The 14808-nt window shown below is 51.3% G+C and overlaps 1 long non-coding RNA gene across 4 annotated transcripts; it reads right to left on the minus strand.

The window, feature by feature from the left end:
• Nucleotides 1–14: 14 nt before the first annotated feature.
• Nucleotides 15–14734, minus strand: LOC131279846 (uncharacterized). Of its 4 annotated transcripts, none has more exons than XR_009187335.1 (5): nucleotides 14609–14734; nucleotides 5602–5775; nucleotides 4561–5510; nucleotides 2588–3775; nucleotides 15–2228 (listed from the first exon to the last, which is right to left on the minus strand). It is a non-coding gene; the product is annotated as an uncharacterized lncRNA (long non-coding RNA). The 4 variants fall into 4 exon arrangements; XR_011649762.1 differs by lacking the exon at nucleotides 15–2228 and having other exon boundaries at nucleotides 2321–2886; nucleotides 3462–3775; XR_009187337.2 differs by lacking the exon at nucleotides 15–2228 and having other exon boundaries at nucleotides 2321–3775; nucleotides 5602–5724.
• Between the last annotated feature and the right edge of the window lie 74 nt (nucleotides 14735–14808).

The following is a 14808-nucleotide window of genomic DNA, read 5'->3' on the forward strand; positions in this document are numbered from 1 at the left end:
CCGTGTTTCCTGCTTTTCATTCTTTAATGAGCCCAAGGCCTACATTCCACTCCTCACTGGGTCCAGACTCTGAGCACATTTGCTAGCAGGGAAAGGGGTTCCGAGTTCAGGAGGGGTTTGGGATAGAGACCTCTGTCAAGGCTGCGGCAGTTTCCGTGCAGCTGGGATTCAGGGAGGCCCAGCTTCTCCCACCCTGCTCGGGCTGCTCGCAGCCAGGGCCTTTGGGACTAGGGGAAGGTGCCTTCTCAAAGCCTCCCCTCTGGCCTCCCCTTTCCCTTCTAACCTCCTCTCCCTCTCGCCGGGGTTGCCTCGGCTCCTTCCTGGCGGGGGCCCCCTGTCCTGGGGCCTTGCTTCCTTTGGTCATGGCCAGCGTTTCAAGTTGGCCTTTCCTCCAGGTCTTTGGTGGGGACTCTGGGGTTCTTCGGAGACGCCTGCAGCTTCCTCGAGTGGGGTGAGGACGGCTTCGTCAGCTGGTGCCTCAGCACCTTTGCGCAGCCCCCGCAGCCCCTTTCTCAGGGTGGCCCTCTCCCACTGGCTCTTTCTCACGGCTCAGATCCGGGCCATGGGAAAACACTCACACATCCTTTGTCCCCAAAGACCATGTACCCCATGCAGCTGCCTCGCCTTGCTCTGACGCTGGGGCTTCTTGCCTTTAAGATTCTCGGGCACGTGGCAGCGCCGAGCCCAGGTGTGTCTGTCAGCTTTGAGGGGCTCCTTGACGTCCTACACCCCAGGCTTCCACAAGGGGAGGAAAATCCCTGCCCTCGTCCCTGGTGGGGGGGCTGGGGAGGGAAGGGCAGAGCATCCAACCACTCTTGCTAAAGGAATCCCCTCTCTAATTCCTTTTATCTCTCTCTCTCTCTATCTATTTTTTAAGATTTTATTTTAATTTCTCTCGCCTCCCCCCGCCCCCATTGCCTGAGCTCTGTGTCTATTTGCTGTGTCTTCTTCTGCGTCTGCTCGCATTATCAGGTGGCACTGGGAATCTTCATCTCTTTTGTTGTGTCATCTTGCCGTATCAGCTTTCCATGTGTGCAGCGTCACTCCCGGGCAGGCTGTGCTTTTTTTTTTTGCATGGGACGGCTCTCCTTGCGGGGCACACTCCTTGCGCATGGGGCACCCCTATGCGGGGATGCCCCTGTGTGGCATGGCACTCCTTGCGCACGGCAGCACTGCACGTGGGCCGGCTTACCACATGGGTCAGGAGGCCCTGGGGATCGAATCCTGGACCTCCATATGGTAGACGGATGCTCTATCAGTTGAGCCACATTCGTTTCCCACCCCTCTCTAATTTCTAACCTCTCCCTCCTGGCCTTGCCACCCTCCATCCCGTGGTTGACTTTGGGGTCCACAGTTTCTCAGAACCCTCTTTGTAGGCCCTTCTGGGCCAGTCTAGCACCTCACTTTGGAACATGGGAGTAGTTGGCACCTACTGGTTTATCCTCAGTCTTCACCAGAACTGACACAAACAGAACCATTTTTTTTACATCGTTCCATTTCATATTCCATTTGTATTAGCCTAGGATAGTTGGCCAGCAGTCAGTTTTAATAGCACAGCTTGTCCTCTTTGGCTTACTGATGTTCCAGGAATTTCTAGTGTCCCTTCAAACATCATAGTACACCCCAGGGGAGAGAAGGTTGGCAGATGGTATAAATTTTGCATGATAGGCTACCAGTGGCTTTGGAATACTGGTTGGTCACCTGGTCATAAATGGCTGCTGCAGGTCCAGGAATCAAGTCCACAGTCACGAAAGGAAGAAGGAGAACGGGCCTCGTCAGTCCCATCTGTTTCGTATGATAGAAAAGCAAAACCTCCTCCTGAGACCTCCAGAAGATGGTCACATACGTGCCTTTTGGGAGAATCGGGCCACATGGATTTTGCTTACCTGGCTTCTCTAGCAGCGATGTGCAAGAGAGGAGTGGGTTGGGATGGCGAAGCGTTAGGCAAGCAGCAGCATCCGCCTCTTTGAGCAGCTCGCCTCAATCAGATGGTGAATGTGCTTCAGCAAACCCTTCCCATCCTCCTCACCATCCTCCTCAGATAATATCAAAGGTCACTTGTGGACGAGACTGTGTAGATACCATGGTCCGTTCTCAAGGGGCGCATCTCCTGCTTCTTTTAGGTCTGCACAGGCGGATGCGTAAACATTATACCCCATACTGCGACTGTTGGTGCTACCGAGGTGAAATTCAGATGTGACAAAGTGATCTGCACATACTGGAATTGACTGAAGACAAGAAAATAGGTGTCAAACCATTTGCACAGAAAGAGGGATATTGTTCACAAAAACTGACAGAAAAATTGAATAGAGCCTTAATATTTGTTTTCCGTCTTTGGAACTTTAATTTAATTGGCGTTGGGTTCTATGTCACCCTTTCTAGAGAGAATTCTTGTACAGACTTTGGGTAGCTGAATTCTGGTCTAAAATTAGTTTTTGAATCAGATTTCTCTAAGGGATCAACAGATTCTGTGAAAGTAGGCTGGCTGCACTTTCAGGCTAGCTCAGTGCTTTAAGGGAAGCTACCATTTCAATCGGCCAACTCTTGTCCCACTGGCCTAAAATAGCTTCAGCGTTATCAGACTCACTGATGGCACATTCCTTGGCACCAGAAAGCAGCAGAATGGAGGAGAGCATTTTAAGGGTATTTGTGATGACATTCTTAGGTTCAGGAGGGCCTCCTCCCCACTTAAATGGAGATAATCAATCAGATGCAGGAGCTGGGCAGGACGGAGCTGGGGACGTTCTGTAAAGCCGTATCTGCAGGATGTGGCTCAGGGCTGCGGCGAGTGGGCTCGTCAGCGCAGCGATCCTGATTTAAACGCGCTGCTTTCCAGTCACTGAGCGCGAAACATCCTGGGGGCTGCGTGGTGGAGAGCAGAGCAGCCTGGGAGAGGAATGGGAGAAAGGAGGAACGGGTGAGAGCAAGAGGGAGAGGCAAAGAGAGCTGCTCTCAGCTCTTTACACAGCAACCTCCGGAGTGAGGACAGATCCCTGCCCCATCTTTAAACCTAAAACGCCTTCGCAAATGTAAACCAGTGTACTGCGCTCTGGTCTGCAACAGAGCAAACTCCGGAACTCTAGATTCGTCTGTTCTTTTTATGGATGTCCCACCACTGACTTATTATCTGCTGTGGGCAAGTCAGATTCCCTCTGTGCCTCAGTTTACTTATTGCAGCAGAAGGAGAATACTAAATATTAAGAGGAGTTGTTCAGTTTAAGTCAAATAATGCTTCTGTGTTATTGTAGGTTTTATGATCGTGCTAGGGATTAATAAATTATGCCACCCCTTTTTATTCTCACGGTCTGCCAACCAGTTCTTTCCCCGTCTTTGTCGTGGGTGTTGTGTCGGGACCAAGGAGCACAGCACCGATGTTCTTCCAGGAAAGGCGTTTGTCCCGCGACTTCGCCTTCCTCCCGTCACATCCCCCTCCAGGCAGCCGCGGGGCCCTCTGTGCTCACCCTGGGGGCAGAGGACGTGGCCAGGTCAGCAGGTCCGCACCCGCCCCTCAGACACAGGGGTATTATTTAGTCTAGAAACTCCCAAAGAAAATATCCGCTTGCACGTGAAAAATCTCTGGAATTTCTCTGTTCCTCTAGGCCCCATGTCCCGTGGCTGCCTTGAAAAGCCTCTGCACACGCTGCTGCTTGATCCCGGGCTCCCGGGCTGGGTCCGACTCCAGGCCTGTCTGCCCCAGCCAGTGTTGCCTGGGGGCTCTCCTGCCCCCCTGAGACCGGCTGTCCTCGGGGCAAAGAGGGAAGAAGAGGAGGTCACGCTGATGGGCAGAGGAGAGAAGTTTTACACAATCGGGGAAATACAGGAACAAATCCCCCCCGGGGGCGCTCACCCTCACCCTCCATCTCTCCCTAGACCCGGAGAGCACAGCCTCTCTGGACCCAGCGGACAACGGAAGCCGTGGGCTCCTTTCCCGACAGCCGTCTCATGCTCCGACTGGACCTTGGATTGCTTCTGCCACGTGCCTCTCTCCTCCCCCGCTCCAGCCTCTCTTCACCCCCTCTCCTCTTGTGAGTGCTCCCCATCCCCCAGAGGCAATTGGTAGTGAATTCATTCATTCAGACCCCCGGGGGCCCTGGCGAGGGAGCATCCGAGGGCCTACGGAGCAGTGTGGGGAGCCTTTGGAAGGCAGCCCACGTCTGCTTTCTCCTCCTCTTCGCCCCCAAGAGAGGGGAACATACCTTTCCACCCCCCACCACCTCGGTCCCCTCATCTCCTGGCACTGTTTCCGGCCGTCTTGTCTCCATCTGAAGCAAAGGAGAAGCCCCACAACTCTCCAGCTCCTTTTATAAATATCTTTCTCTCCAGGCCAGCAGGTTGGGTTAAATCAGACTGACACGGAAAGGGTGGGGGGAGGCGGAAAAGAATCCAAGCGAAGCAGGGTACCCTTTGGAAAACAAGAGCTATTCAAGTGCCAGGTGTGAGCGTTTTAAATAGAAACCTGCTTACACTGCACTTGGAGTAATAACGGTTGACACTTTTAGCTTCCAGTCCCTTTTCAGAAGGCTAACATTTAAGTCCCAGACATGTCCCGGGCCGTCTTACCGTCGAATGAATTCATCGTAGCCAAGGCTGAAGGCTGGAGCGAGCCCCTACCATGTGGTCCGTCCTGCCTGCGCGTCTCAAATTCTGGGTTTAGGAGTTTATTTTTTAAGTTATATGCACATTCCAAAATACACACGGCGACTCTGTTTTTTAAAATGCATTCATACATGGGAATTTCATGACATCGAACCCTTAAAAATGTGGAAACTTTGGTTTCAAAATACTTAATGGGGGAAAGAATAAACCCCTTGATTCGCTGTTTCTTTGTCCTGCTGACGGACCACTTCTGAAACGGCGGCGGGCCCGTGCTGCCCGGGCTGGGAGCATAATCGCGTATTCATATACACCAAGTCTTGGCACTGCAGGCCACTCTCTGATCTGGAAATATTTTCCTTTCAAACAGGAATAGAGAGGTTACTCGAGGGTCACAACCCATCTCACAAAAGACTTTTCAAATGAGACGAAAGGAAAGCAGTTCCGATTTCTTGGGAGATCACCAGTGAGCTTTCGAATGAGAAATATCATCAGGATGAATGACAAAGATTCTCCGAGGCAGGAAGTGGGTGCGCGCCCAAGGCCAGCCGAGCGGGTACCGAAGGCTTACGGTTGGGTGGAGAAGGTGCTGGAGGCCCTTGGCCCCCTCTGGGTGTCCATCACACAGGGTCACCAGGCGGGCTGTTGGCTGAAGGTGGCCGTCCTTGTTCCTATGGCTTGAGCATCAGCTTTCCAGCTCCTTCTGGAAAGTCAGTGGCATGGCCACTTGCCCGCATGAGGCTGCTCACTGAGAGTCCCAGCCACTAGACAGCTTCATCAACAACCAGGGGAGGTGACTGCACTTCACGTGCATTTCTTCCTTGGGAACTCAAAGAATCAGGACGCAATGGCCTCGGTGGATTCCTAAAGCATAGAAGGCTCTGCGTGTCCTCTCAGATGACCCTACTCTGTCACATCTGTTGGAAGAACAGTGAGTAGGGAACCAAAGGGACACAGTATTTGCCCAAATCTCTCTGAGGAATCAGAAAACACAGCGGTTTCACTTACTTCCTCAAAGCAGAGTGAATTCACTGGAGAAGCTTTTGAGAAGCCTCTGGTGCCTAGACTAGCTCCTGGCATGAAGTGGGTGCTCAGTGAATCCTGTGGAGTGCCTGTTCCAGGGGCTGGGGCCTGGCAGTGGACAAAACAGGCAAAGATCCCTGAATGCACGGAGCTGGTGATCTAACGGGGGACACAGACAACAAGATGAGTAACGTGTGCTATTTTAGATGGAGATAAGGCCCGGGGAGGTCCCACAAGGAAGGGGACATGGCTGAAGGTTCTGGGGAAAGGGTGGGTAGGAAAGGCCCAGTGCAGGGGGCCATTCTGAGTAAAGACCTAAAGGAAGAGAGGGAGTGAGCCATGTGGATGACCGGGGAGTGTCCGGGGCAGAGGGACCGGCATGTGCCAAGGCCCTGAGGTGGGGGCCCGGTGTGTTCGAGCATCAGCCCCGCAAACAGTGCGGCTGGAGCCAAGTGAGTGAGGCAATGAGGTCAGAGGGGGTGAAGGAATGGACTTTGTTTAGAGTTCCATCTTCAAAATCTTCTAGAAGCATATTCAAGAGAAAAGGTTATTTTAAAAGATAAAAGATGATAGGATTGTGACAACGTTGGATGAAACAGGCTACAGAAGTGATGGCAAAAAAAATAGGGACTTAACAGGAGTGAGCAGATGGGGACTCTCGAAGCACGGCAGGGACGAGGTCTGCGGTTGCACTTGTGTGGGCTCTTTGGATCTTGCAGGGAAGTGACTCTGAAGCAGGGAGAGAGGTTCAGCGGTCTCCTGTGGAGCTGGTTCAGCCCTTTAAGAGCGAGTGGAGGGAAGCGGACTTGGCCCAGCGGTTAGGGCGTCCGTCTACCACATGGGAGGTCTGCGGTTCAAACCCTGGGCCTCCTTGACCCATGTGGAGCTGGCCCACATGCAGTGCTGATGTACACAAGGAGTGCCGTGCCTCGCTGGGGTGTCCCCCGCATAGGGGAGCCCCACGCGCAAGGAGTGCGCCCCATAAGGAGAGCTGCCCAGCATGAAAGAAAGTGCAACCTGCCTAAGAATGGCGCCGCACACACAGAGAGCTGACACAACAAGACGACGCAACAAAAAGAAACACAGATTCCCATGCCACTGACAACAACAGAAGTGGACAAAGAAGAACATGCAGCAAATAGACACAGAGAACAGACAACTTGGGGGGAAAGAGAAATAAATAAATAAACCTTTAAAAAAAAAAAGAGCCAGTGGAGCCCTCATCCTAGAATGGCAACCTTTTTCCTCCATTGATATTGACTCAGAAACCGGTAACCGAGGAGTCTGATACCAGTGGGCTGAAACCTGGTTGAGTGGACATAACATGGGTGTTTCCATAAGTATGAAGCTGCCACTTTGGTCTGTCACCTCCTTATAGCTGGGTTGTATCTTCTCCACGTTGTTCTATTCTTGTGTCCCCATCTACAGCCACTAGGCTCACCCTTCTCCTGGTAGGAGACCAAAATGTGGGGCTTGGCGATATACTCTGACTTGTCAACGTGGACAAGAGAAAACCTTTCTACTGAACCTGCCTTTGCCTCCAGTTGATAAGCCATCTCCTACTCCGGGTTTTCTTCCCATGGCACTTTTCAGCTTTTGTTAGGCAAAACTGCCACAGCATATCATGCCCATAATTATTCAGGGAACCAAACAAAATCTCTGTCACTTAGTTTCCTACTACCTAGTCAAACTAAGATAAATTGCTGCCCAAGCCGAGATAGAAGATTGCTTCCAACCTTGACCACAAATGTTGACCATCACTGTCCCGCCACAGCAGCCCAGGACCCAACAGGTCAACTGGCTACTGAACAGGTCAATGACATTTAACCTCTGCTGCTTCTAAAGTACCCTGGGGCTAAACTCCAGTCCTTGCCTTGGAGCACAGCCTCTCCTTTCTGCCCTTAACAGTTTTTCCCATAACACTCTTGAGCTTAGAGTACGTCACTCTATAAACGTGTTTTTAAAAATGAGTGTTTTGAATCCTTGTTGTGTCCTTGTATTTGTTTTGAACAGTGTGTGAGCTGGCCAAGAGGACACTCTGGCCTGTGGGAAGTCGTTACCTTTGGAGGTGGCTTCCAAGGTTCTCTGAGTCACTCTCCTACCACCAGAAGGAGACATCCTGGGATAAATAATTTCAAAGCAAAAAAAACAAAAAACAAAAAACAACGATCCTGTTTCCTGGCAGTTCTGAAGCTCATAAGCAGGTGGCTCTGCGGCGAGATGCTGCAATACCCAGAGGGCAGGTGGAAGGAATGAACGGCGGTGCTGTGGGAACTTGGAAATGACCACATGGTGCCAAGGCCACAGCCTGGGCTTGGTCTGCTTCCACGAGGAAGCAAATCAGAGCAGCAAGGAGAACCAGGCCCCAGAAAATGCCAGAGGGGTGGCTAACCTGGGCGAACGGCGGACGTTGCCCTGGAAGTCAGATTTGAGCGGGAACCGTGTCTGCTGCCTGGCAGCTCTGATTGCTTTGCTGAGATCCCAGCTGTGCTGGGAACTGACCTCATTCATGAAGTAAACATTGAATCAGATACCAGCAGGTCTACCCCTCGGTGAGTGGAAATAACACCGACGTTTCCACAATTACGAAGCTGCCAATTGTTTTGGCCAGAGCATCTCTAAATATGTCAATCGGAATGAGTTCATTACTTTGTCTTGCCAATTTAATCAGAAGCCAATTGTCTTCTTGAGGTTGAAATTATTTGTTTTAAAATGCTTTGCTTACGTTTTAATTTTTGTATTCCAAAGAGTGTATTGGAAAGCAGTGTAGTCTAGCAACTGGAAGATAATATTGGGAATCTGTCGACTGGAGCCCAGCCCCAGCCAGGACTGGAGGGCTTCAAACATGCCAGGCAGTGACTGTTCTTGGCCTTGGGAGGCACTGTCATGTGACACAGCCCTGGTCAATCTGGTGTTGGCGTGCTCTGCCTCGGAGTCACAGATGCCCACGTCATTGACTCAGGATCACTCAGCAGCGATCCACGCTCCAGGTCACACACGCCCCGACTCCTCTTTTGGATGCCCCCTCCCTTTCCCCAGTTCCCTCAGGGGCTGGAGGGAGCGGGTTTGTTACTCCATGGTCCTTGAGACCACCATGGGCAAGGCAGTTTCACAGTTCGTGGGGAGCTCGGCTCCGACGCCGTTAGCTCGCCGTCGTTCCTTCCCTGCCCTCGTTTACTCGTGGAGGCAGCTGCGCATTGCCTGTTTGAACCTGAACCATGGGGCCAGGCTGCCTGGGTTCAAACCCCAGCTCTACCCAGACAAGATCGGTGACGCTGGGCAGTGTGGGGGTTTGAAGCTGGATGTACTGCAGGAAAACATGTTCTTGCAGTTAAGGTGGGGTCCGCCTCAATGAGGATGGGTCTTAACCCTCTTCCTGGGTCCTTTGTAAGAGAATGAAATGCAGACCGAGAGAAAGGCATGAAAGTGAGCAACTGAAACCAATGAACCCGGGGACGGAAGGGAGAGACCGGCAGGCACTGCCGTGTGCCTCGCCCCGAGACAGGAGCCGAGGACTGCCGGCAGCCGGGCTTCAAGGAGAAACAAGATAATCTTGTTGGATTCTGATGTTGAAGCAACTCAGAGAAAGATTCCATAACATATTATCCTTTCACTTGAAGATGGACCTACTGTTGCTTTCTTTATTACGCCAGGAGCTGAGGAGAAAGATGCTGAAGCAGAGGGTGCTCTATGCTGGGCTAGAGACTTGAGCGGTCGGTGTTTTTCCTTCTCGCAAAGACCTTTTCCCGCTAAACCAAGCCATTCCGCCTGTTTCCTCTCCATGCTGCTCCAGCTAAGTATTACTCCTCCTTGCTGTACCCTAGACTACCACTCCAGGCTGTGAGGAGAGGAGGCACTCCCAGGGATCTTCTCCACGATGGAAGGAGCCCTGAGTCAAGGCTACTGAACCAGGGAGGCTCGGCAGGGAATGCCAAGCACTGCCCACACACCACAGGGCTTTGGGGAATCATGAGAATCGAGGAAAATGTCCTCATTTTAAAAAATGATGAACTGGGGAAATGGAAGGCCAAAGAGCTTTGCGCCGACCCTGGGCAAAATTCTGAAGGAGATAATCAGATAAATGGTTGACAAGCATTTAGAAAGGGGGGCGATCAAAAGGGTCAGCCTTAATTCACCAAGGAATTAACTAGATTGGCAAAGCAGGTGAATGCATCACTATACCACAATGACAATGATTTGATGGTTTCTCGTGAAAGCCTTATGGACAAAGCAATCACAAAAAGGCTGCTAGAGGAGTGGTTGTAGCTCAGTGGAGCGCCTGCTTCACATGTACGAGGTCCTGGGTTCAATCCTTGTACCTCCTTAAAAAAAATCTGCTGGAGAAGGAAGGGAGATTAGATGATTCTATGGTCCATCACTCTGGAAGGTTATGCCACTTGCACAAGGGCACACAGCTCGTTAGTTCCAGGGCTGGAATCCGTGCCCAGGTCCTGTGTCCCAGGTAAAGGACTGTTGGGCCCCACCCGGCCCCAGAGCTTGGAGAGGTGGGATTGTAACTAGCAGATGGAAGAGGGACATCCTCGAGGCATTCTCTCGTGGCATGCCAAACAGCTCTGTCCTTGGCCCCAACCCCTTTAACATTCTATCATCAACTTGGATGAAGCCAAAGATAACCGCTTATCAACTGTGCAAATAACACAAGACTGGGAGGCAAGGCCAATATGTTGGAATTACAGAATCAGAATCCAAAATTATCTCACCAGGAAGGAATGGTAGCTTCAATCCAACAAGATAAAATTTAACTGGAATACACGTAAGGTCCTGCATTGGCTCCAAAACTCGATTGCAAAAGTATAGGATGGGGTTGAAAAACATGTCCAACCTCACCCATAATCAAAGAAATGCCAGTTAAAACAACCATGAGATAATCATTTTCCCCTATCAGACAGGGAGAGATTAAAAGAATGAAAATTCCCCACATCGGTGGCTAGGGTGTGGGGAAATTCAGGCTTGCCTGTAAACTGCTTGTGGGCGTATCAACAAAATCACCCTTTCTGGAGGATGATCTGGAAACAGACAGCTAAAGCTATAAAGTGCACCATTTGTGCCAACAGTTTTATTTGCAGAAATGCATCTGAAGACAAGTATGCAAATATTTATATACAAGGAAATTCATTAAAGCACTGTTAAGGAGAAAAAAAAACTCTTTTGGGGGGCAGGGTAGGTGTTCGGTTTGGAGATCAGAAGACTCGGAGGCCTCAGGAGGGTGGCGTACAGCTGCTGTTAAACACTGGACGCTGTACAGAGGAGGAACCGGAAGCTGGGAAGCTCCTGAGGGCCAGACCAGGGCCGCTGGGAGGCCACACCAAGCTCCAGGTCCCGCACTGACCTCCAGGGATGGTGCGAGGAGCACTCCTGCCGCCTGATAGCCCTCTTCCTGAGAGTCTGGGGTGAGGACCCCCTTCTCCCCAAATCATTTAGGAGTACCTGCTGCGTATCAGCTCCTAAAAGTAAATCAAAGAGAAGCTTTTCTAAAGAAAAGAAATAGGAGAGGAGCGCTCTTTCTCGAGGAATCCTCTCCGCGTCATTTCAGCTTGCAGAAGACAGCGCAGGGCTCAGCGTTTGCCCAGCGACGCCTTTCCTCCTTGGCATCAGCCTTGTTGAGAAGTTTAAGTTTTAAGCAGCAATCACATCTTTCTAAACTACGTAATCCCCAGCACCCCTCAAATACGGAGTATTTTGTACTTTTGGATGCTTATCCTTAGCGTGCTCTTATGCTTGTTAATCACTTAAGTTTCCTAAGCCCTTTCCCAGCTCTATTTCATTCAATCCTCACAACGACCATGTCAGGCGGGATTATTAAAATACTGAGTCGGGAAGTAGATTTGGCTCAATGGATAGAGCGTCCACCTACCACATGGGAGGTCCACGGTTCAAACCCAGGGCCTCCTGACCCATGTGGTGAGTTGGCCCACAAGCAGTGCTGATGTGCGCAAGGAGTGCCGTGCCATACAGGGGTGTCCCCCACGTAGGGGAGCCCCACGCGCAAGGAGTGCACCCTGTAAGGAGAGCCGCCCAGCGCGAAAGAAAGTGCAGCCTGCCCAGGAATGGCGCCACACACACGGAGAGCTGACACAACAAGATGACGCAACAAAGAGACACAGATTCCTGGTGTCACTGACAAGAATACAAGCGGACACAGAAGAACACACAGCGAATGGACACAGAGAGTAGACAAGGGGGAGGGAGGGGAGAGAAATTAAAATAAATAAATAAAATAAAATAAAATACTGAGTCAACCCTTTACCAAGAGGGTGACACTACCCATTATATCATGTCATCTTCACTGTCACAGGAACTCTGGAGCCAGGGCTAGCCTCTCTCTGATCCACCTGTGGCTGAGTAATCTTTTTATGAAACAGCTCTTTTCCCATCAACCCCTCTCCCCCACAATAGCCCTAAATGGCCTCCAAGGCCCTCCAGGATATCTCCTACCTCAATCCCCTCACTCTCAGAGCTCCAGCCACCTGTCCCTCTCATTTCCTCTAACACGCGGCACCCCTTTCAGCCACAGAATTTTTGCACGTAACTTCCTTCTGTTGGAAGTTTCCCCTTCTCGTCTGTCTTCTTTCTACATAGCCTTTGGATCTTAATTACAGCCCCTCTCCACACTCCCCTTAAGCCTTCTGCTTTTCCTTCATCACACTCACCACAGTCTATGAATATTCATGTATTGGGATGACGGTGTGGCTATTGTCGGTACCCCTTCCCACAGTGTATGGGCTCCAGGGGGCCGAGGAAACATGTGCATTTAGGGTTCCCCTTTTGTCTCCAGCAACTAGAACGGCACTGGTCCTAGAGGAAGGTGTTCAATATTGCAGAATGAAGGACTGAGGTACAGTTTCAATCACATTACAAATGAAGAAATTGAGGCTCAGGTTAAATAAACTTCCAAAGACCACAAAGCAGGTAAGCGGCAAAGGGGGACTGGACCCCAAACCCCTAAAGCTTGGGCTCTGCTTCTTAATCCTCCAATTTTGAAATGCATCCACTCTCCCAACAGTTACTTACAGAGCACCTATCATGTGCCACACACTGTTCAGGTCCTGACGGTATAGCAAAGACAAAATAGACAAAGATCCCTGCCCTCGCGGTATGCAGAGAAGGATGTCAAATAGGATAAAGAAGTGAATTTATGGGAAACAGACTTGGCCCAGTGGTTAGGGTGTCCGTCTACCACATGGGAGGTCCGCGGTTCAAACCCCGGGCCTCCTTGACCCGTGTGGAGCTGGCCCATGCGCAGTGCTGATGCACGCAAGGAGTGCCCTGCCACGCAGGGGTGTCCCCGCGTAGGGGAGCCCCACGCACAAGGAGTGCACCCATAAGGAGAGCCGCCCAGCGCAAAAGAAAGTGCAGCCTGCCCAGGAATGGCGCCGCCCACACTTCCCGTGCCGCTGACGACAACAGAAGCGGACAAAGAAACAAGACGCAGCAAAAAGACACAGAGAACAGACAACCGGGGGAGGGGAATTAAATAAATAAATAAATCTTAAAAAAAAAAAAAAAAAAGAAGTGAATTTATGGCACATTAGAAGGTGCTGGATGCCATGGAGCAAAAGGGAAAGGCATGGGCACGTAGGGTTGGAGGAGTCAGAACTGCAATTTTAAAATAGGGAGATTAGACACAGCCTCATTGAGTAAGAACATTCAAGCCAAGCCTCAGAGGAGGTGTGAAAATGCAAAAGCAAGTTCAGTGGCCCAGAGGCAGTAAGGAGCCTGGCAAAATGGCCAGTGTGGCTGCAGAGAGGTAAGCAAGGGAGTCAAGAATGGGAGAAGGTTCCCGGAGGCTCCCAGGAGCCTCAACCCACAGGACCTGGCTGGCCATGGCAAAACTCTGACTTTTGCTCCAGCGAGATGGGAGCCTTTGGAAAGTTTTTGCCCAGAGGAACCACATGAAGTGACTTTTGTATTAAAAGAATTGTTTTAAAGGCTGTTATGTGAGCATAGACTGAGGGGGGGAAGGGTAAGGGTGAAAACAGAGAGACCCGTTAGGAAGCAATTACAATAATCCAGGTGAGGGATGATGGGGCTGTGGTCCAAGATGGTATGCATAGAGGTTGGATTCTGGATATATTTGAAAGAAAAAGCCAACAGGACTTGCTGACAGATTGGATGTGGGATGAAGGTAAGGGGCCTGAGCGGCTGGAAGGACAGGGGGTTGCCATTGTCTGCAAAGGGAAGAAGCTCAGGAGTTCAGTTGTGGATGGGTGGGGTTGGGGTGCCTCCTAGGCTTCCACACGTTTTGAATGACATTTGGTGGAGAGGTCCAGATGAGATCATCAGCATATAGCTGGTCTTCAAAGTCATGAGGCTGGATGAGGTCATCAGAGGATTAAGTGGAAAGAGAGTGAAGTACAAGGAGCCAGTCTCAGGGCCTCTCTACATTTCAAGGTTAGAGGAATGAGGAGGAACCAGCAAATGACACGGAGGAGGACGGGCGCGGGACGTGGGAAGAAAACCAAGAGAGTGTGCTGTTCCACAAGCCGAGTGAAGAAAGGGTTTCAGGGAGGAGCGGGTGATGAACCGTGTCAAACACTGCTGACAGAAAAAGTATGATGACTGAGAAGAGCCTTCGAGTACGCCTGGAGAAGGCTGAACGAAGAGTGGGAGGAGAGAGCTAGAGATAGACACCCTTCCGAGGAGTGTCAGCGTTCAGGAAAAGAGGGGTAAGGTGGGGACTGGAGGAAGAAACGACGTCACGAAAGGGGTTTCTTAAGAAGGGAGAAATTATTTATGTTTTGATGGGAAAGATCCCACAGGGAGGAAAACGAGGCCCCAAAAGCTTAGGCGATTTGCGCACGGTTATCCCCTGGTATCAGGTCTCCTGGCTCGGGACTCTTCCACCCACTTCGCCAGTGCTGACGCGATCGAGTCGAGCCTCTGTGGGGTCTCCTGCCTCCTGCTGGACCCTATCTGGGGCAGCGTGAAGGTTCCCTTTGCTCGGACCACAGGCGCATCCGATGTTTACTACCTTAAGCCTCGACGCCCCTCAGAGTGATTTTGGGCACTAACCCCGGCTCTGAGGCTTCCTGGGAAGAGCCCATCCCGGCAGCCCGAGGGCGTCCGGGTTGCCAGGGGAACGGGCGCCCGGCGAGGACTCTCCCCCGGCCTCCTGCGAGCCTTGGAAACCTCCCCACGTCAGCTGACGAGCTCTTCTCCAATCCCGTCTCG

This window comes from Dasypus novemcinctus, chromosome 9 (assembly GCF_030445035.2).
Source record: "Dasypus novemcinctus isolate mDasNov1 chromosome 9, mDasNov1.1.hap2, whole genome shotgun sequence".
NCBI classification, from domain to species: domain Eukaryota; kingdom Metazoa; phylum Chordata; class Mammalia; order Cingulata; family Dasypodidae; genus Dasypus; species Dasypus novemcinctus.